This window comes from Panicum virgatum, chromosome 5K (genome assembly GCF_016808335.1).
Source record: "Panicum virgatum strain AP13 chromosome 5K, P.virgatum_v5, whole genome shotgun sequence".
In the NCBI taxonomy this organism is placed as follows: domain Eukaryota; kingdom Viridiplantae; phylum Streptophyta; class Magnoliopsida; order Poales; family Poaceae; genus Panicum; species Panicum virgatum.
Genome location: NC_053140.1, coordinates 45,305,020 through 45,327,056, shown reverse-complemented (window position 1 = coordinate 45,327,056; position 22,037 = coordinate 45,305,020). Strand labels below are relative to the sequence as shown.

Here is a 22,037-nt window from a genome sequence, read left to right as displayed (position 1 = left end):
AATCATCAAAAGTAAATAGTTCGATGTAGTTCATCCGCTCCCGACCCTTGAAATAATAAGAATAATCAATTAAAAGGTCCAGTGAGCTTACTCTTCATCAAATGATCCCTTGAAGATATATCAATGTCATCCGAGTAGTCGGTAGAGTTTTAGGAGTAACGCGAGTAGTTATTAGCATCCAACTCCGAGTCCGGGACCACGAGACAACTAGCACGGCGCAGATATTTCTAGAATAAGGGATGAGGCATGTCCGTACCTTGTTAACTTCTTGTAAAGTACTCGGATATGAGTAAAGCTAGTCGGTACAGAAGCAAACTATTCGGTACGACCAGAAGTAGGATTCCTAAGCTCGTACCAAACTAGGACACCTATAACCCTGTCTCACAGAGTATAAAGGACAGACAAGAACGGGGCCTCCTGTGTATCTTCTGGAAGACAGATATGAGTGGTATCTTTAAAGCCCAAGGCCCAGTTAACGCAAGCCCAGTGCACAGCAGTGGGAGGACCCAATTGCAAGCAGCCAGCAGGAGGACAACAGTGCCATAGAAGCGAGCACAGTGCTTTGCTTCTTTTTAGTTTCTAAGTATTTTTCTACTCCAATTCTTGAAATACCATGTTCAAGACTTCGACACCTTTTTTTTAGTTGATTCAACATTCTTAAAAGACTAATTCTACACTTTGCATAAACCAATTCAACATTTTTAGAATAAATGTTGAAATAGTATACTTCATATGTTGAAATGATCTATTGAAAATGTTGAGATAATATATTGAATCGTTGAATTTTTAAAACAAAAAATAAATAACATATTGGATCTTATTTTGTTCCATTAATTCCTAAGAATATTATGGTTCAAACGGATTTTAAATCGGATTTATAGTTTAAGAGAAAAGATCATCGGAAGTTAGAAACTTGATTAGCTTTCCAACTATGTCCCTCCACTCATGCTGCAACACGTCTAGTTTAGGCTCCCGTCCCTTGCGCGCACTTGCTGGCATCTGGTTTCATCTTAATGTATCTCTACTTCTACTTATATATATTATTATATATATATTTATTATTACTATATAAATATTATATATATAAGTAGTATATATATATAAATATAAAATACTAAAAGGAACGATTGGGAGAAAAAAAACTTGGTGCGACCTTAGCCCTCCGACCTGGGGTGGCTCTGCCATGGGACAATCGTGGCCGTCGAACCGCCCCTCCTGCGATCTGCGCCACCCACCCGATCTGCCTCGCCTCCCACTCGCGTCCAAACTCCCCTCCTCTCCCTTGCCGGACGGTTCCGCCGCCCGCTCGCGTTCCTGCCTCCTCCGCCACCCGCTCGCGTTCCTTGCCTCCGCCGCCGCCGCATCCCTACGACCCTACCTTGCCGCGGCAAGCCGTTGCTTCCTCCCCTTTCTGCCACTCCTTTCCTTCCTCCACTCCACTTTTCTGTTGGCGTCTCCTCCAGTCGAATTGGTTTTCCTTCCCCCAAACCTTAGGGTTTGGATTTCCTCTATTCCTTCCGTTCCAAATTAGCGCGTATTGTGCCGGCGTGCCACTCATGCTTGATGGATGCGACAGGGTCATCCAGTTCTATGTGCCCTACTTGCCTGCCATCCAGCTCTATGGAGACTCCGCTGTCCTGCGGACACCTACTAGCACAACACAAGGTGAATCTTGGTTATCTTGCTCATAGTGCTCTTTCTCGCTTTCAATCCTGACATCCTGTGGGTTGTGGTTCCATTTGGACGTGTGCCAATTATTTGGAATTAGCCAAAGATTCACGTCTATGCTATGATTGCACTTAATGTTCTAGAATCAATTAGTTGTGAAATCTGTTCGTTGCTAGGCAGCTGAGATCCATAAACATCAGGACTTAGCAGTGGCATTGTTTTCTGGAATTTGATGTTGTATCATCTTCTTTTCTATTTTAATGTGTAAATGTGGTATCTGTGTGTGCTTGACTGTAACATCTGACAGGACCAAAAAACATCTGCCTGCACTGGAGGGATAGAGACCCCAGTCCCCAGCTGTGATAATTTATCTCTGCTGCTGATCACATGTGTGTGTGTGGATGCAGATGTTTTTTGGTTGAGAGCTGGAATTGTGGATACCCCTGCAGATTTGTTTACCATCGTTCTCCCTTCTGACTGCATACATGTGTGTGTTTCGATGAAATGCATCAGAGAAATATTAGTAGCTAAGTTGTGTATTACTCATCAATTTGTCCCTAAATAATCTGTCTGTAAGCAGCATATTGTATCCTGCCTTTCCTGATTCCTCTATCCTACTGGCTCATTGGTATCAATTGCTATTTGATCAGGTATGAGCGACTATATTAGAGAAAAAGAGAGCCATACGGGAGGTTGATTAGCTAGCATTGCTTCTGGGGTGATGTTACCATGCGAGATTCCGGGGTCCTGTTTTTCCAGCAGCCTCCATGTAAGTCGATCATTCGATGTTGCATCTCGCTAGAGTTAGCTAGGGGATCGTTTTTACATCTTGCTAGAATTAATATCCTGTTCTTAGCTTTATCTTTCCCAAATATGGAGATATCGCTAGAATTAATATCCAGTTCCTAGCTTTATCTTTCTCAAATATGGAGATATCCTTCACAAATGACAAAGCAATCATTCATTAATCGTCTGGGTCTTACTTCTGCAGAGATGTCTCAATTGTGTGGTGGCCAGCTAAGTGCTCGGCACAAAGCACCTAAGTACAATGATATGTTTGACTGAATGAGTTTTTTCTCTTAAGTTATTATTTGTGGTACATGAGTCCTGGAATAATTTTCTGCCTAAGTAGTAAATTATGCATACAGCATTCAAAATCTACAAATTATCTTACCTTTTCCGATTGCAGTATTTAGTTATAGGTTAGTTCTCGTTATCATGTTCCTCTAATCCTAATACGTGCTTTGTTGCTTTTGTACTGAATATAGATCTTTTCAAATGAGTACCATGTGTTGGTCCCTCATAATTTTCCTTGTCTGTAGAAGTGGGAAGGACGACAATGCTATTGGAGATGGCAAATGTGATACCCTGATGGTGAGACTGACACATGGTGGGAGCGGACCTCAGGTGGAGATGCGATGGAGAATTGTTTTTTTAAGGGAGATGTGGGTTCAGAGTTCGAAGGTTGTTTGAATTTGACTTGCACAATGAAAAATCAAAATATAAATGTTAGAGATTTTGTATACTTGTCTCATCAAGAAACTTGGACTTACCAAATAATCTAATGGGATCTAATGTAACATGGATTTTACTGAAAAATGCAAATCTCGTATTACATTGCGTGCTCCTCTTTTGCATTGAAGATACCCGTAGCAACGGGACAGGCCATTAGCTATGCTTCCTGAAATGCAATTTACACTGTACTGAAATAAAATGTTATTAACCTATAATTTGTATTGTCCATAGTAACGCACGGGCACGAACCTAGTATATCTATTTATTTAAATTGGCACGGATTTCAAACAGTGGAAGATGTCTAACAAAATATCTTCCAGACAAGAACCCCCTCAAATCAATCAATAATCCTAGGCAATACAAACAATCGTACAAGACGTATGGTATTAAACAAGTCGTGGCTATAATCTGTCTAAACTTTGTGTTGCTTGTACCTTCGAATTCCTAATCTCGGCGATACCCTGCCTAAAAATCTACTATCTCGAAGTATCCCTTGGTCGGTAGGTTTTGCGGGAAAAAACAAATTGGGAGCCTGGTATTCGAGGTCTTCCCAACATATCTATATATATTATATTAGTGGAACCCACTATCTATCATTAACTACTATTTCATTGCTCTCACGTTGAACCACATCACCCGAATAATCTCATCCATCCAATTATTTTATTAAGTTAATCCTATCTGTTCCCATTGGTTCATTCTTACCTATACATCAATAGCTCCTCCACTCACTTGAAATTAAACAATATGCCGCAGGCATCTCCCTGTCTTCCTTATTTTATTAACTATCTATCCTTTTGTTCTCCTGTAACTGACAAGTAACATGAGCAATCAAGAGTTGGCAGTCGAGCGGTCGTATGCACAATTGCTCTTTATGATTTTTTCATGTGTGATAAATCATCTACCGTATCCATTGTTCTCTTCCTCATGTATTTTTACAGTTTGTATGATGCTCTCATGATGCAATCCATTCATACATCTCAACCTCTTAAATCATAAATATTTGTTTCTACAATGCTCTTTTAGATCCCGCAGCATCGCGCGGGTAATTCGCCTAGTTATTATGTAAACTTACATCGCTGAAAAACGGAGCCTCCGGATGCCTCACTGCCTCAGTGTGTTCCAGCCAATTCCGTGTCCCCGCGTGTCTCCTGCCTGCCCAATGTTTCTTTTTTTTTAAGCAAAGGCCGCTATGCTTCCTTGCTCCTGCTATCAGTGGCGGAGTACCCGATAGGGCAAGATATGGCAGCAGTCGTACCTCAAATTTTGCTACGTGTACGCATGCTTCACTTTGGGCTGAATTATTTAAAGAAGATTTTAACTCTTTTAGACATTAGAACAAGTACTGTACTGAATCCGCCATACCTCCATTTTGATCCGTCCTCTGCTACTGCATGCTATCATGCTCGTTGCCGACCAGCGCAACGTTTTTGTGGGCCGCTCACTGCGTCGTCCGTGCCTATTCATTATTTCAGCCTCTTTTTGTTGCAGCTGCGCTGCTGGGACTATAGAGGACCGATGTGGCGTAGAAGGTACGTAGTCCCGAATCAGAGTATTGTTGTTGTACAGTGACCTTTTTTTTTGTTGTCATTCATTCTATTTTGCCTTTAAATTATTCCTACTTTTAACCTCACCCCGCCAAATAGTCCTGGTTTGCTAAATTACTTCAGTATTATTTCTTCAGTTGTGACATGATAGAGCATATAACGGACAGTCGTGATATGATAGTTGTGACATGATAGAGCATATAACGGACAGTCGTGATATGATAAAGCATATAACACCAAGGCTTCAACGTGTCGTTGTTACCTGTACAAAATTTTCTCATTGCCATGCTCCACTGCTCACGATCAACATCATCTTTGCCATGCCCGGTTCTTTCTCTGCTTCAAAAACCGAACCCCCGTAGGCCATACGACAAAAACCGAACCCCCGCAGACCATACGACCATATACGCGCATCACCTATAGGCGCGGCGTTAGCGCGCCAATATTCCTAGTTGTCTACAATGGCTGAACTTTTGAAGCTCAAATAGGAGATGCCATCTCCCGGACGTCTAATCCAGACGCGGGGCATCAGACGGTTCGAGTCAGGCCTCCGCCATGTGCACGCCTACACGAGCATCCAACCGAGCCGGACACCTCCACTCCTCCGTGCCGCTTGCTGTCAACCCAACCGCCGCCATACGTGATACGTCGCCCATTGAAGCTGGGAGGGGGCTTGCGAGAGCGAGAAGAGATTTCGACGCAGGCCATTGCAATTCTCCGAGTTCGGAGAAACACCATTACAAGTCATCCACGACGACCGCCACCGTGCACCCGCCTCGCCAGTGCCGGGATGTTCGCCGACGACCACGAGTCAACCCGTGCATCCGCTCGAGGACCATGGCTACGTTCGCTCTTTGTGCTTCGGCGCCGACGACGCGGCACACTACTCCGCGTGGTACGTTGAGACGACAGCAAAACGGGAGGAGCACGACGCGAGCGGCGCATCATGGCGTTTCGCGCACCGGTGCCCCTACTCGGTGCTGCGTTGGGGGCGGCCGTGTGTTTCTGTTGCTTTAAAGCTTTCATCAATCCCTTCTGTATGTGTCAACTGTCAACATTGCACAACCAGAAGAAAGCATGTCGGTCTGTATTAGCCCTGCTGCTAATGGGTTGGATTTAAATGGGTTTTATGAAGTGTGTTTTGATGTGGAGTGTATTTGGATGAATCAAGATGGATTGTACTCCCTCCGTTCTAAATTATAAGTCATTCCAAGAATCTTGGAGAATTATACCATCTCAAAGTTTGACCAAAATTATAGAGAGAAATATAAAAATTTATGACATCAAATACGTGCACTATGAAAATATAACTAACAAAAAATCTAATGATACTTAATTGATATCATAAATGTTATTATCTTGTCATATAAATTTGGTCAAACTTGAAAAACTTTGAATCTCCAAGATTCTTGGAATGACTTCTAATTTGGAACGGAGGGAGTATTAGCTAGTGGGGCGGGGCGGAGTGAGTTCTATATAAATGCGGGTTGGTGCGGGTTGGGGTGGGTTCAAACAGATATTCTATGCAAAGCAATATAACTGTGTATAAATGTGAGTCCTACAATGAGTGTTGTACACTGAAATTAAAAACATATTCACATCATAAAATTTTATCGAAATTGACTGAAATTTGTTAGAGATGACTCAGTATGACTGACAGCTACTCTATGTAAAGTAGTGTGGTTAGAACTACATGTGGGCCCACGTCAATAGTCGGACCCTAAAAATAAAACCTCGCGTTCACATTATAAAATTTTATCAAAATTGATTGAAACTTGTTGGATGACTCAGTATGACTTGCAGCTACTCTGTGCAAAGCTGGTTGGCTAGAACTACATGTGGGCCCCGTGTCAAAAGCTGGACCGTAGAAATTAAAACCTCGCGTTCACACTATAAAATTTGATCCAAATTGATTGAAATTTATTGGAGATGACTTAGTACGACTGGCAGCTACTCTGTGCAAAGCTGGGTGGCTAGAACTATATGTGGGCCCCATGTGAAGAGTCGGCCTCTGAAAATAAAACCACGCGTTCACACTATAAAATTTTATCAAAAGTGACTGAAATTTGTTGGAGATGACTCAGTATAACTGACAGTTACTCTGTGCAAAGCTAGGTGGCTAGAACCATATGTGGGCCCCACGTGAAGAGCTGGACCCTGGAAATAAAACCTCGCGTTCACACTATAAAATTTTATCCAAATTGACTGAAATTTATTGGAAATGACTCAGCATGACTGACAGCTACTCTGTGCAAAGCTAGGTGGCTAGAACTACATGTGGGCCCTACGTCAAGAGCCGGACCCTGGAAATAAAACCTCGCATTCACACTATAAAATTTTATCCAAATTAACTGAAATTTGTTGAAAATAACTCAGTATGACTGGCAGCTACTTTATGCAAAGCAGTATGGCTAGACGTATATATGGGTCCTACATCAAGAGAAGAGCCATTAAATTTCTATATATAGTAGAACCTATAGGTTTTTATGGGTTACCCGCTTATAATGGAGCATGTTGGTTAGAGTTGAGAAATTAACATATTGGGTTGGATCGGGCATATCAATATGTTACTTTTATGTGGAGTTGGGTATGGTACGGATTTCAACCTATTAAGAGGGCTAGTTTGTATGTACCAATCCTGTAGTACAAACCAATCGATTTCGAACAGGAATAGCAATATCAATCAGGGTCGTAGAGCGCCCCATCGTCGGCGACTCGACACGGACACACGACGAGCCCAGGATGATCTGAGCAGTGTCCTTCGATCTTGCGTTGGCCGGCCGGGATGCCCTTCACGCCCACAAGCACCCGAAATCTGAACGAGCCCGCCGACGCCGTGGACAGGCGAGACCACCGCTTCCAGCGAAGGGTAAATGGAGCATCCACCGGGGGACAGCAAAAGCAATTATCATCCATCTGACACAGTGGCATGCGGCGAGCGGCGAGCGGAGGCGGCGCGTGCGGCGAGATGCGGTTCGCGGCGCCGCGTGGTGCGTGGCGGCGGCCCCTCCTGCTCCCGCCCACGTGCTCCATCCCCCGCCTCCGGCCGATCCGGCAGCGAAAAAGCGAAACGGGCAGCGACGTACCAGGAGGCCGCGGTGGAAGTAACAGCGAGAGGAGGGCGGAGGCGAGGCCGAGGCTAGGGATGAAAACAAAAATGGCAGTTATCGATTTTCAATGATTGTTTTGGAGATTTTATTAACTTTTAAAGCTAAACGAAAATAACAATAATTATCAAAAAATGAAAACGAAAATGGTATAAAAATATGAAAATAAAACTGAAAGTGATTTGAGCACCTTCCAATCATTTTCGAGAAATATCATATTTTTCAAAGATTCTACCATATTTTACCAATAGAAATATCATATTCACATACAATACCAGCACACCCTGTTATCTATATTTTTAGAATGTCATGGCTATATTTTTAGAGAGTCACGACTCATTATCCTAACCCTAAATCACAACATAACCACGTGAATTCATAGGACTATGTATAGTTTTATGGATGACGAGATTAATGTTAATATTTTAGTATTATGAAATAAGATACATGTCGTTGATGGACTAATACTTGGACTAATATCTTAACCATTAGTACTTGTGTATAAAATATGTCAAATCATATGGTCAGTGTTGTGCTCTATGATTTGACATATTTATTTTTTTCAAAATATCATTTCGATGGGTTTCGATCATTTTTTATGTGTCCTCGACGGTATATTTTCATTTCCGAAATTACCACGTTATCGATGTCGTTTTCATTTCTGATGAAAAAAATGTGAAAGTGAAAGTAGTGGAGCCTTTCGCCGATCGTTTCCAACCGTTTTCATCCATAGACCGAGAACGCGGGATAGCGCCTCCTCCACTCCCCTAGCGGCGGAGCCGTTATGCGCGGACGGGTAAGCAACCATCTGGTGAGAAAAAAAAAGTTTGTATGGCAACATTCTCTAGTATGCAATTTGTATGGGTCTATCCTCCCTCAACCCTGACACGCAGGTCCAGCATGAGGGGTACCGTGGGCCCGTCCCGATTGAAAAGGTTTTCAATTATTTTTTATCTTTATATAGTATAGATTCGAACTAAATCTACAATTTTAGTAGGAGGCCACAAGCAACCAGAATAGGAATAGAACTTTTTGTCCTCCCCTTCCTTCTTTACTCAGAGTCCGATTGTTCAACGACATATAGTAACAATAACGGTAACTCATAATGTTTGCCTTCGCACAAGTATATACCAGTAGAATGGTAATTAAGAAATATTTTTTTTTACTTTAACGAAATTATTTGGAAAATAAGACTCGAGAACTAAAATGAAAAACTTAAAAAAGAAAATAAGAATAAGAATAACTAGGGCTCGCTTATCACCCCGTCTGGTTGTATAAAAAACGTTGCGAAAGTGGTTATCACAGTCGGTTCAACATTTCAACTTTCAATGCCCGTTCCAACAGCCACTAGGATCAACTACATAATTACAAACCGGTAAGTCTATCACCACCAATATAAGCTCCAATGATAGTTGGTTTGCAAGCAAATTAAAGAATATATGTGTAGTAGTGTGCTATGCTGGCGTGGTTACTGAATACCACCATTGATGATAAAAGTGGTATTATGTCAGTTTCAGTAGGAGTTTCATGGACACAGTTATCTAAACTGAGAACTAGGTAACTGTGCCAGATGAGTTTTATGGTAGTGAAACTCTTCTCACATCTCATGAAATTCCATCATTCTCTCTTCTTGCCATGCTAGCAAAAGTGATGGTATTTAATATTATAAAACTCTCTATGAAATTTTCATTGAGACTGGATTTATCTGACACCAGGTGGCTTTGTCCGTATACGGACATTACGGCAGCACTAGCTTCCAATGAAATTTTTAATTCCCACGAGCAGGAGGAATCTTTAGCAAAGCAAACCACCAATATACCGGAAATGACTTGTCGTCGTGACTCGTGAGCAGATGAGATTCGACCCGTTTGCCCGGCGAAATATGCTCTTGCGAGGTCCTTGTCGTTTATGTTAGACGTTGAATATATACAAAAAAAAATCTATCTATACTACTATACAATATATCTATACAATACCCGGGTCGGAGGATATGATGCAGGAGTACGGGAGAACGGCGGGCGGGTTACCTTGCCCTTGTGGGCTCGGCTCGGAGGATGCAGGAGGCGCCATGTCTCCCGTGTGCGGCGGTCAATATTAGAAAATAGTTCAAAGGTCTTGCCCAAAGGTACCAGCTGTTTTTTAATTGGTAATGATGTGTGAGTACCGGTTGCAAAAGCAGCTGGTACCTTTGGCCAGCGGCGATCAAAGGTAAGGGGTTTGGTACTGGGTTAAAGCATTATCTGGTACCAAAATTCCAGTATAGGCACCAGTTAGTGCCACTAACCAGTTTGGTACCGGTTGGTGGCAACAACCGGTGCCTAAAGGACAAACAATGACACCGGGTTTTGCCATGACCCGGTGCCGCCACGTGCCCACAACAAAGGAACTAGTTGGTAACTTCAACCGATGCCTATGCCTGCTGTTTGGCACCGGTTGTTGAGCACCAACCGGTGCCTTTGAGCCACGCCTATAAATACCCCAACCTCTCCCCCATCCAAGCTATCGTGAACTCACTGTTCAAGGCAGCTGAGTGAGGGGAGGGGAGACGAATTTTTATTTTTTTTCAAATAAGGTTAGTTATTTTTTTCCATAACTTAGCAATTGGTTTTTAGAAGCAGTTATCACTTAATTTAGTTTATACATGTGATAATTATTTTTAGTTGTAGCATTTTATTGTAGTTATATGCGTTATCAATTTATTTGATACGTGAATACTATCAAATTATTGTATTTATATGTTTTATCAATTTATTTAATAAGTGAATAATATCTATTTATTATAGTTATATGCATTATCAATTATATATTTGAATTCAAATTTTGTATGAAAATATTATCAATTACATATGCAAGGGTGCTTTATTTAGTTCCCTTCAAAATTATAAAACTTTACAAGATTCCACATTCGAGATGCATGCTGCGCCAATTCGAGACCCGCAGCTCAGCTAGGCCAGAAGGCCACATGCGTCGTTTCTTGTACAAAAATATAAAGTTCCATATAGAGAAACAAAGTTTTTACATAGTCATGCAGTCAGAAGGCCATATGCATCGTTATAATTTTGTAGTTCAGTTTTATTAATAGCGTATTCAATATTAGTTATAAATTAGTAGTATGAATGAACTATTTGTACACTATAATGATGTATATAAATGTATTGTGAACCCAGATGAGTCGGCAATGAATGTACATGGCCGACCGGCGTTCAAAGGAGTTCATTGATGGCGTGCATGAATTCATAGAAGCGGCCGAGAAACACAAGTATGGCGGTTTCGTTCGTTGTCCATGCAAATTCTGTAAGAATGAGAAAGATTACTCATCATCAAGAACCATCCACAGTCACTTGTTCAATAGTGGTTTCATGCCGAACTACTATGTTTGGACCAAGCATGGCAAAAGAGGAATTATGCTGGGTAATAATGTAGAAATAGAGGACAGGATTCCTGACTTTGCAGCCAATTATAATGTTTTTTTCAATGACACTGCAATAGGTGAGCCTGAAGAGGATACTGAAAGATACGTTGTAGAAGATGATCTTGGTCAGATGCTGCGCGAAACTGAGGAAGATTGCGAAACAGAAAAGGAATCGAGAGATCTGAAGCGTATGTTGGAGGACTACAGAATATTGTTGTACCCTGATTGCAAACAAGACCAAAAGAAGTTGGATACGACATTAGAATTGTTGCAATGGAAGGCATCAAATGGTTTGTCTGACAAGGGATTCGAGGAGTTGCTGAAACTTATAAAAAACTTACTCCCTGAGGGTAACACCTTGCCGGCGACAACATACGAGGCAAAAAAAATTATTTGTCCTTTAGAATTAGAGGCACAGAAGATACATGCTTGTCCTAATGATTGCATCCTATATCGAGGTGAGTATGAAAATTTGGATTCATGCACTGTATGCAACGCATGCCGGTATAAGATCCCTCGAGATGATCCAGGCGACATTGAGGGGATGCGTGTCAAGAAGAGGGTGCCTGCCAAGGTGATGTGGTATTTGCCTCTAATACCATGTCTGAAACGTTTGTTCATGAACAAAACGAATGCTAAATTGATGCGATGGCACAAAGAAGAAAGTAAGTAAGACAATATGTTGAGACACCCCGCTGATGGGTCGCAGTGGAGAAAAATGGACAGAACATTCCCAACATTTGCAAATGATGCGAGGAATATAAGGTTCGGCTTAAGTACGGATGGCATGAATCCTTTCGGTGAGCAGAGCAGTGGCCATAGTACCTGGCCTGTGACACTCTGTATATACAACCTTCCTCCCTGGTTGTGTATGAAGCAGAAATTCATTATGATGCTGGTGCTTATCCCCGGCCCGAAGCAACCCGTTAACGATATAGATGTATATCTGAAACCACTGATTGAGGATCTTCTATTGTTGTGGAAAGAGGAGGGTGTTCGTATGTGGGATGCACACGCAGAGAATCATTTTAACCTTCGTGCATTACTTTTCGTAACTACCAACGATTGGCCAGCACTAAGTAACCTCTCCGGACAATCCAATAAGGGTTATAGGGCATGCACCCATTGTTTAGAAGAAACCGACAGCACGTACCTCAAGCACTGTAGGAAGATCGTGTATATGGGTCATCGTCGATTTCTTCTAATCAAGCACCCATTAAGGGGGAGGCATGCTCACTACGATGGAAAGCCAGAGCATCGTACCAAGCCTAGGCACCGTTGTGGGAAAATGGTGTTTGAAATGGTCAAAGATATAAAAGTAGTATTTGGAAAAGGACCCGGCAGCAGATCAGTGCAGAGTGATGACGGACGTGCACCTATGTGGAAGAAGAAGATTATTTTTTGGGAGTTACCTTATTTGGAAGTCTTAGATGTCCGCCACGCAATTGATGTGATGCACCTAACAAAAAAATCTTTGTGTGAACCTTCTAGGCTTCCTTGGTGTCTACGGTAAGCCAAAAGATACATTGGAAGCGCAGCAAGATCTTCAACGTATGAAACAACGGGCCGCCCTACATCCAGAAAAAGGGATAAATGACGTCATTATCTAGGTCCTGCGTGCTACACTCTTAGTAAGGAAGAGAAGCAAAGTATGTTTGACTGTTTGAACAGTATCAAGGTCCCATCAGGCTACTCTTCGAATATAAAGAGGCTACTGAACTTGAAAGAGAAGAAATTCGCACACATAAAGTCCCATGACCGTCACGTGTTGATGATGCAATTGATTTCAGTTGCACTTAGAGGTATTCTACCAGCTAATGTTCGAGCAATAATTATAAAGCTATGCGCCTTTCACAATATAATTTCTCAGAAGGCAATTGATCCATCGAGTTTAAGCAGGCTATAAGAGGATGTTGTCCAAAGTTTAGTCAGTCTTGAAGTGATATTTCCTCCATCATGCTTCAATATTATGATGCATGTTCTAGTTCACCTGGTCAAAGAGATTGATATTCTCGGTCTTGTTTTCCTTCATAATATGTTCCATTTTGAACGATAATTTGCAGTCCTAAAGAAATACGTTCGTAATCGCGCTCATCCAGAAGAAAGCATTGCGAAGGGTTACGTCACAGAGGAGGTCATTGAGTTTTGTGTTGACTATGTGGAAGAACTCTGCCCAATTGGGATTCTAGTATCACGTCATGAGGGGCGGCTGATTGGAAAGGGCACACTTGGAAGAAAATCAGTAAATGCCACAGATAATGCCACGTTGAGCAAAGCACATCTCACAGTTCTGCAACAATCAGCCTTGGTGGCTCCATACATGGAGGAGCACATGCAAATTGTGCGAAGCATATACCCTTTGAAGTCTGAGACATGGATTACAAAACATCATAACGATACATTCGCCACCTAGTTGCAGAAGGAATTCATGGCCAACGATTAAATTCATGGGCAGCTAGCTTGGCTTGCCAGGGGTCCAGCAAATTCAATCCTGATGTACGAAGGATATGAAATTAATGGTTACATATTTTATACAAGAGCCCAAGATAACAAGAGCACCAATCAAAATAGTGGTGTCCGTATAGATGCCACCAACTCTAGTGGCCAAACAAACTCATATTTTGGTTACATTGAAGAGATCTGGGAACTCGACTATGGGCCGTTGAAGATACCTCTATTTCGTTGTCAATGGGTTAAACTCACAGGAAAAGGTGTCGATATCGACGAGTACGGAATGACAACGGTAGACCTCAAAGAGCTTGGCTATCGAGACGAACCATTCGTCCTAGCTAAAGATGTCACTCAAGTTTTCTATGTGCAGGACATGTCTAGCAAATCAAAAAAGGACAAGTCTAGAAATAAATCAAGTTTTGTAGGTGCGGGAGATGAGCCAAAGCGCCACATAGTTCTGGTAGGCAAATGAAAAATTGTGGGAGTCAACGATGTCATAGATGAAGAAGAATACAACAAGGTCAAAGACATGACTCCGTTCGCAGTGGAGGTTGACACAAGTATTCTTTTAGCCCAAGAGGAGGCTCCCTATGCACGTCATGATCACAATGAAGGGACGATTGCAAAACGAACCATCGTTAATATTCCATTAGTTGAATGATTATCTCTTGTAATAGTTTCCATGAACATTATCAGATTTATTGGGCAATTAAATGATTTTCTAGGGATTTATTAGATTTATTATTCAATTAACTAATTCATTAGACGATTAAATGATTTACTACGTAATTAACATATTTATTGGAGAACTAAATGATTTTCTAGGCAATTAACTAATTTGTTTGTAAATGATTTATTAAGCATTTATCAGATTTATTAGCCAATTAAATGATTTATTATGCAGTTAATAGATTTATTAGTCAATTATTTTAATTATTATGCAATTAACTGATTTTCTAGACAGATATCAGATTTATTAAGCAATTATCAGATTTATTATGAATTATCAGCCAACTAACAGATTTATAGGAAAAAAATACAAGATTAAGGTACCGGGTGGATTATCCAACCGGTACCAAAAGGTAACCTTTGGTACCGGTTGGAAAGTCCACCGGTGCCTTAAGGTAATTTGGTTTAAAAAAATGTGGGGCGTCGCGCGGGAGTCGAACCGTGGCCGCGGAGCTCAAATAACCGCGCGTTACCACTGAGCTAATGAGGAATTCAGTTCAAAGAGGGAAAAGAAAGCAAGAAAAGCAAAGTTTAAAAAGCCTTAGGTACCAGTTTCCCTAAGCCACCCGGTACCTTAGTGGCTTTTCATTTTCCGCCCGTTGGGACCTAAGGCACCAGGTGGGATGCGACCCGGTACCTTTGGGTGGATCAGGAACCGGTACCTTTGGCTGGCCTTAGGTACCGGTTTTGTTTTTCACCCAGTACCTTAGGCCCTTCCTATATATATAACTAGATCCCCTGTTCTTCTTCCTCCACTTCATCTCCAGGCCGACCCCAGCGCCCCCAGCCGCCACCGATTCCAGCGCCCCCGTCCCCACACCGACTCCAGCGGCCCACGTCGTCGCCGCCGCTGCCGCCGCTTCATCTCCAGGCCGCACCACGTCGCCCACGCTCCACATTCCTTGCAGTACGTCGCTGCATGCCAGCGCCGCCCCCTGCTCTGCCCGCCGGCCGACCTTTGCATTGGCCCTACTCTGCCCGGCCGGCGGCGCTAAGATGATTTTTTTCTTTAATTTTTTAATTAATTTACAATTTAGTTTACAAATTTAGTTTTTTTCTCATGTGAATTAGATTTTTAGGTAATTTAGCATTTAGTTTACAAATTTTGATTTTTTCTCATGAGAATTAGATATTTAGATAATTTAACATTTAGTTTAAAAATTTAGTTAACAAATTTAGATCTTTTTATGTAATTGCCCAATAACTTTTAGATTGCAATTATGGAATACATTACCAAGCATATAAATTCTCATCTCTAGGGTTTAGAAAATTTAATATAAATTACCAATTTTGATATTTAAACTTTATATTTAGTTTGTTTTTTCTAGTTGAGTTAATTATTCCTAAGTAGTATTTCTTATCATTTATGTACATGTATAAATTCCAAAGTAGTATTTCTTATCATTTTGTGGGAAAGTAGTATAATTTCTTATCATTTACCATTTATGTAGATGTATAAATTCCAAAATAGTATTTCTTATTATTTTGTAAGTGTATTATAATTTTTCTCAAGAATTACATGTACATGTATTATGTTGAAATACTTTGTACTATTAAATTTCATAAAATTTTAAATGTACATGTTACACACACTCAGACACACACTAACTAACACTTTTACTCAGACACACACTAACACACTAACACTCACACACACATTTATTGTATTCAAAGACTTCAATTTATTGTAAATATTATGTAGGTGCATAACTAATTATTTAATTTATTATGCAATTAAAATGATTAGTTATGCACCTAAATGATTTATCATGTAGTACTTGTATCGCATGTTAATATATACTATATACATTAGTTAGAGAATTTAGTTAGAGAAGGAAATGGAGAGAATTTAGTTAGAGAGAATGTAGTCATTATTTTTTTGCCATTATTTGATATTATCTAGAATTTAGTTATTTCATATATAGAAGGAAATGAAGAGAATTTAGAGAGAGAATTTAGAGAGAATTTCTATTATTATGTCTTATGTAGTGTATAATTGTGTCATTCAAAGATTTTATTTAATCATGTATTTAATGGTTAGACAACGACGACATGTATTTCACTGTATAATGTAATGACGACGATGAGTAATGACGACGACAATGAGAAATGACAATGACGAGTAATGACGAGTAACGAAGACGAGTAATAATTTTATGTACAATTCTTGATTACATGTATTGCATTTGTAATTTTGATTGATTTAAATTAATTCTCGAGCTCGAACCCGTTCGTATTCGCTCTCTAACTCACTCACGCATTCGCCGTCCCTCGACTCTCGACCTCGACCCTCGACCCCGACTCTCAACCCCGTCCCTCGACTCTCGACGTCGACCCCCAACCCTAGACCTCGACCCTCAACCCTCAACCCCGTTCCTCGACCCCGTTCCACGACACACACACACACACACTCCCACTAACACACAGACACACTCCCACTAACACATCCACACACACACTGACTCACACACACTCACTAACACTCTCTCTCTTTCTCTGTCCCTCTAACATACACACACTCTCTCTCAAACACACATTCGTTCAAAGAATTGAATTCTCCTACTTCATTTAAGGATGGACTCATACTCTAACACATTTTTACGGTTTCAGTTAAGGATGGACCCCTTCGGTGATGATGAGGTCACCAAGCAATACATGTTGGCCACAATAAATGAAGATACGAGGGCCAACACCACCCAGCCAATCGCTGAAGAAGATGCTCGGACAACTGATTCGTTCCTGAATATGTCTGGAGATGCCGATGAAGAAGATGATGACTTTGCGCCGCCGCCCAATCAATAGCAGCATGTTCCAGTACGAATCTTAAAACTATATGCATGGTGACTTCGGTAGATTAGTTTTGCGATTAACATATCTTTTCTGTAATTTAGTCGACCTCCGCATCGACTTTGTTGAGCCAGTCAAAAGGGAGACGCCGGCCAACTAAGAAAATGGAGGGAAGATAGGCCGTCATAGAAGTGGACGCAGAGGGCTGTCCAAGTGCTCCAGAGGCTGCTAGCACAAAATTTGTCAACCAATGTGGGGTTATTGTTCGGGCAAGAATTCCGATCACCACAAGACTATGGAAAACGAGCAAACCCGAAGAACAGCAACACGCCGTGCCTGCACATCAGAAGGAAATGTTATGGGCAGAACTCAAGGATATGTTCACTCTTCCTGAAGGAGTTGACCAAGAACTTGTGAAGAAATGTGCCTTGAAAAAGATGGTCCTTGCCTTTGCAACTTTCAAGAAGTTGTACATCAATTACATCAAGAAGGATAAGGAGCCGAACTGGGATGATCTTCCTCAGGTTAAACCATACTGGGAGGAGTTCAAACAATACAAACTATCAGAGGAAGCCCAAAAAAAATCCGAACAGGCCAAGGTGAATGCAGTAAATAAGAAGTACAGCCACCACCTTGGGGCTGCCGGGTACAAGAAGTCAGTTACAAAATGGCAGAAGATGGAGCAGGACCTTATGGATAGAGGCATCAGTCCGACGACTTGAGATTGGCCGGATAGATCCAAGTGGTGGTTATTTGCTAATGACGTGATACTAAACCAGTTGGATGGAAGTTTGGTCGTGCCCGAGCATAAGCAAGAAGTGTCCCGGGATCTAGTCGCTGCAATAGATGAGACCCAACAAGGAACATTCCAGCCTCAAAGAGAGAATGATGAGCTGACAAGGGCATTAAAGAATCCAGAACACCCTGGACGAGCCCGCGGTATCGGTGTGGTCCCATGGAAAGTTACTTGGGCCGGAGATTCCTCTTACAAGACTCACCGAAAGAGCAAAGCCGAACAGGAAGAGAAATTTCGTGCCATACAAGAAGAGATGAACATGAAGTATGCGTCCTTGGAATCTCAGATGGACGTCAGGGTCAATGAGGCAGTGCAGCTAGCTCTGAGCCAAAGGGCCACTGCTGGGTCGCACCCGAATGTTGTGATAAGCCCGGCCTCTCAGTGACGCAGCAGCTGTGCATCCACGGCGGCGCCCGATGTACAAGCGGAACAGCAACCCCAGATTGAGCCAACGGCAGTAGATGACCAGAGGTATCCAGTGGATGATGTCACCATGCCGACATCGTGCGAGCTTCACGTGTGAGCAAGAAATATATCCATTCATGTCGCATACGGGTCAGCCCTGCCCCTGAATCTTTCTACTACAATTCATGGAAGGCCGATACCCCCTGGCTACGCCTCCATCACAGTCGAGCAGATAGTTGGAAACAATGAGGATATTGAGCTCGACTTCGTTGGAGGGGATGGAGAGAAGATATTGGGAGACGCACTGCACATGGTCGTTCTATGGCGCAAGGCCGACATCAAACTTACTGCAAGCACAACGGCTCCCCTGCAGACCGATCGCCGTCTCCGCGGCCTCCCTCACCGCCGTCCCCACAACCACCTCCTTCACCATCGTCTCCGCCAGCGCAAAGGGCCACGAGTACTCCAACTCCTCCTGCACCAGAAAAAGAAAAGAAAAAGACAGCATCCCTCCCAACGGTTGGACCCTCAAAGAAGAAGCAGAAAACGGTCGAAAGAAAATTAACCTATGAGAAAACCGCTGAGGAGTTGGAAGAGGAGACTGCTCGATATGTAAAATTACAATTGAAGCCTAAAGTCCCCCCGCCGAGGGAAAAGGTACCTCTAGAACTAGGGAAAAAGCTTCTCGCAAACCTAGACAACCCACCAAAACCGAAAAGCCTACCCTCGGACTATGATCGTACTCTGACAAAGGCACACAAGTGAGAAATCTGAAGAAAAAAATATGGCAAGACCATTCCTCAGCTTAGCACACAACAAAAAGAACTCGAGCCCCTCCTGGTGCCAGGGTTGCCACTCCTACACCCGACGGACGTACAATTCCTGGCGGACCTACAGGCCGCGATATTTCTTTCTGAAACTGGATTAACGCTAGAGGAGGCAACGGGGTAAGTGGAGGCAAAAATCCCTATCGCTCCCGTTCTTACTCCATTCCAGCATGGAAAACATTTTGTCACTGAGGAAGAGGAGAAAAGTCTAGGCACGCAGATGTTCAATTTGCATAGATGGTACCTGCGAATGTCGAATGACAAAGGGAAAATGTTTGGAGTCAAGTATCGTGACCATGATTTCTTCTGCGGGGAGGACGACCTCTGGGTGTACTTCGAAAATTTATATCACATTTACCATCGACAAGCCCTCGACGCCTCTATCATCACCATTTGGGTTTTGTAAGTATCACTTACCTCTACATTAATACTTTTTGTTAACAAGAACATAATTATATGTGTGCATTATAAAATTTCTGCTGTATCATTTAGACAGGAGACCCAAAGAAGCCGAAAACATGGATGACACCATCAGATCGGCTTCATGTCTCCTTTGCTAGTCAACTAGAAAGTGCTCAACGAAAATTACAAGGAAACGTGCCAAAACATGTACGATTCGTTGACTAGGCAAAATTACAAATCATATATATTCATACCATACAACTTTGGGTAAGCCTTGGTCGACTCAATCCTCTGTTATATTACTAAATAAATACTAAGTAGTCTAATGCATATATGTATATATCCTATCTATATCTGCAGTTATCATTGGATTTTACTCATACTTTCCATAGAGACCGGCAATCTTATAATCTTTGACTCAATGAGAAATCCAAAGTCCGCAATCCAACATATCCTAAACCCCTTGAACAGGTAAGTTCAGTTTGCACAATCAAATCCTTTTTTCTGTTAATAACAATTTCTGAATATCAAACTTAACTTTGAGCGCAGGGTTTGGAAAAAATTTGTGAAAAATAACAAAGGACGTGGTCAATGGAGGCCCGAACTAAACGTTAACATGCATTATCCGGTATGTTGATTCATAAAGATTTGTCTAGTTAAGTATGTAATCCCAAATTATTCTAAATTGAGTAATTTATTTGTTTCTCCTTAAGTGTGCGAGACAACAACAAGGAACTGATTGGTGCGGGTACTACGTATGCGACTACTTGCACATCATGACTCCATGCGGGAAGGCTACTGATGAAGACATGAGAGTATGTCCAAACCGTTCACTAGTATATTTTCATAATTGTACTAACGAACATGATGTTAATCCTTTTTCCCTAAATGATAAATGTCTCAAATGGGGGATGAATGCTACTCTACTGATCGGATCAACGCCGTGTGCGAGCAGCTCGCCGGATTCATTTTGAACGAGATCTTGGATCCTAGAGGCGAGTTCTATCACGACGGTCACATCCATAGAGGACTTCCATCGAGCTCCTGAGGGGACCAGTAGTTGGACTACAAACATGACTTGTACATTTGTAAATATTTTTAAATGTTATGCCTTGATGTTTGTAAATTTGTAAATATATTAGTTCATCTAATTAGCTTAATTATATGCTCGCATTTCAATTTTTGTTAGTTTCAAATATTCTCTAAAAACGAACACGAACGACCAATGAACGTATAGTACGGTAGAGCTTGAGTGCGTTTAGCAATTATAAAAGAATAAACAGTAATAAATATAGCAAACAAAATTGGATTTGGGAAAAAAAAGGAAAAAGTCATTGGTACAGGTTGGAAAGACCAACCGGTACCAAAGGGGCTGCCACCTTGCGTCAGCATGGCATCCTCTTTGGTATCGGTTTGTCTTTTCAACTGGTACCAATGGAAGCCTAAGGCACCATTAGTCTCGGTTTGCGGGAACCTGTTGGAAAACCGGTGCCTAAGGGTGTTTCCAACCGGTTCCCATGGCGTGTTTACTAGTAGTGGGTGTGGGTCGTCGTGGCTCGCAGCCCGCCAACACACCCCGAGGTGCGCTCCCCGTTTGACCTGCTGACATCGGCGCTGATGTCACGCGCCGCGATCCTAGCCTAAACAAGCGTCGCGTCGCTGAAATCGAACTCGTGGCTACTCGAGGGCGCCAGGTAGTCGCTACGGGAACCGGTAATTCGCCGTGTGCCTAAGAGTTCGCCGTGCGTAAATCATCGGACACACGGCGAAGAGAGCCTTTGCCGTGGACCAAATACAAAACACACGGCTAAAATAAAGCACACGGCAAAAGGAGGCTTCGCCGTGTGCCCTAAGCTCAGCACACGGAGAATCGATTTCTTTGCCGTGTGCCCCAGACCGGCACACAGCAAAGATAGCGCCACGTGGCCCAACGTTCACGGCCGGTCGACGCCGTCATATTTTTCCGTGTGCCCCCGTTAGGCACACGGCAAATCAACTCGTTGCCGTGTGCCATATCGAGGCACACGGCAAACATAGCGCCACGTGGCCCGACGTTCACGGCCGGTCGACGCCGTCATATTTTGCCGTGTGCCCCCGTTAGGCACATGGCGAATCTACCTCTTTGCCGTGTTCCACTACCTTGGCACACGGCAAAATAAACAAAATGCTACGAACTTACTAACAATCGAACTTGTGGCTTAGAGTTTTATAAATTCCATAAAATCGAAACGTAGTCTGAAAATTATGAAATTTGTCAAGCGATCATAATATCATGCAAGGAGGCTATGGTAAAAATTTGATTGCATTTCTCATTTTTTTTGACAAACGCTGCTTAACAAACTTGAGTTTCTCCGAAAAAGATCTATATAGTTTCTAAGATTGCAGTTACGT

The 22,037-nt window shown here is 42.2% G+C and overlaps 1 long non-coding RNA gene across 1 annotated transcript; it reads left to right on the top strand.

The window, feature by feature from the left end:
* Positions 1–1,248: 1,248 nt before the first annotated feature.
* On the top strand, positions 1,249–3,288 carry LOC120707748. Its single transcript, XR_005689083.1, has 3 exons — positions 1,249–1,665; positions 2,319–2,437; positions 2,991–3,288. It is a non-coding gene; the product is annotated as an uncharacterized LOC120707748 (long non-coding RNA).
* Positions 3,289–22,037: the final 18,749 nt, after the last annotated feature.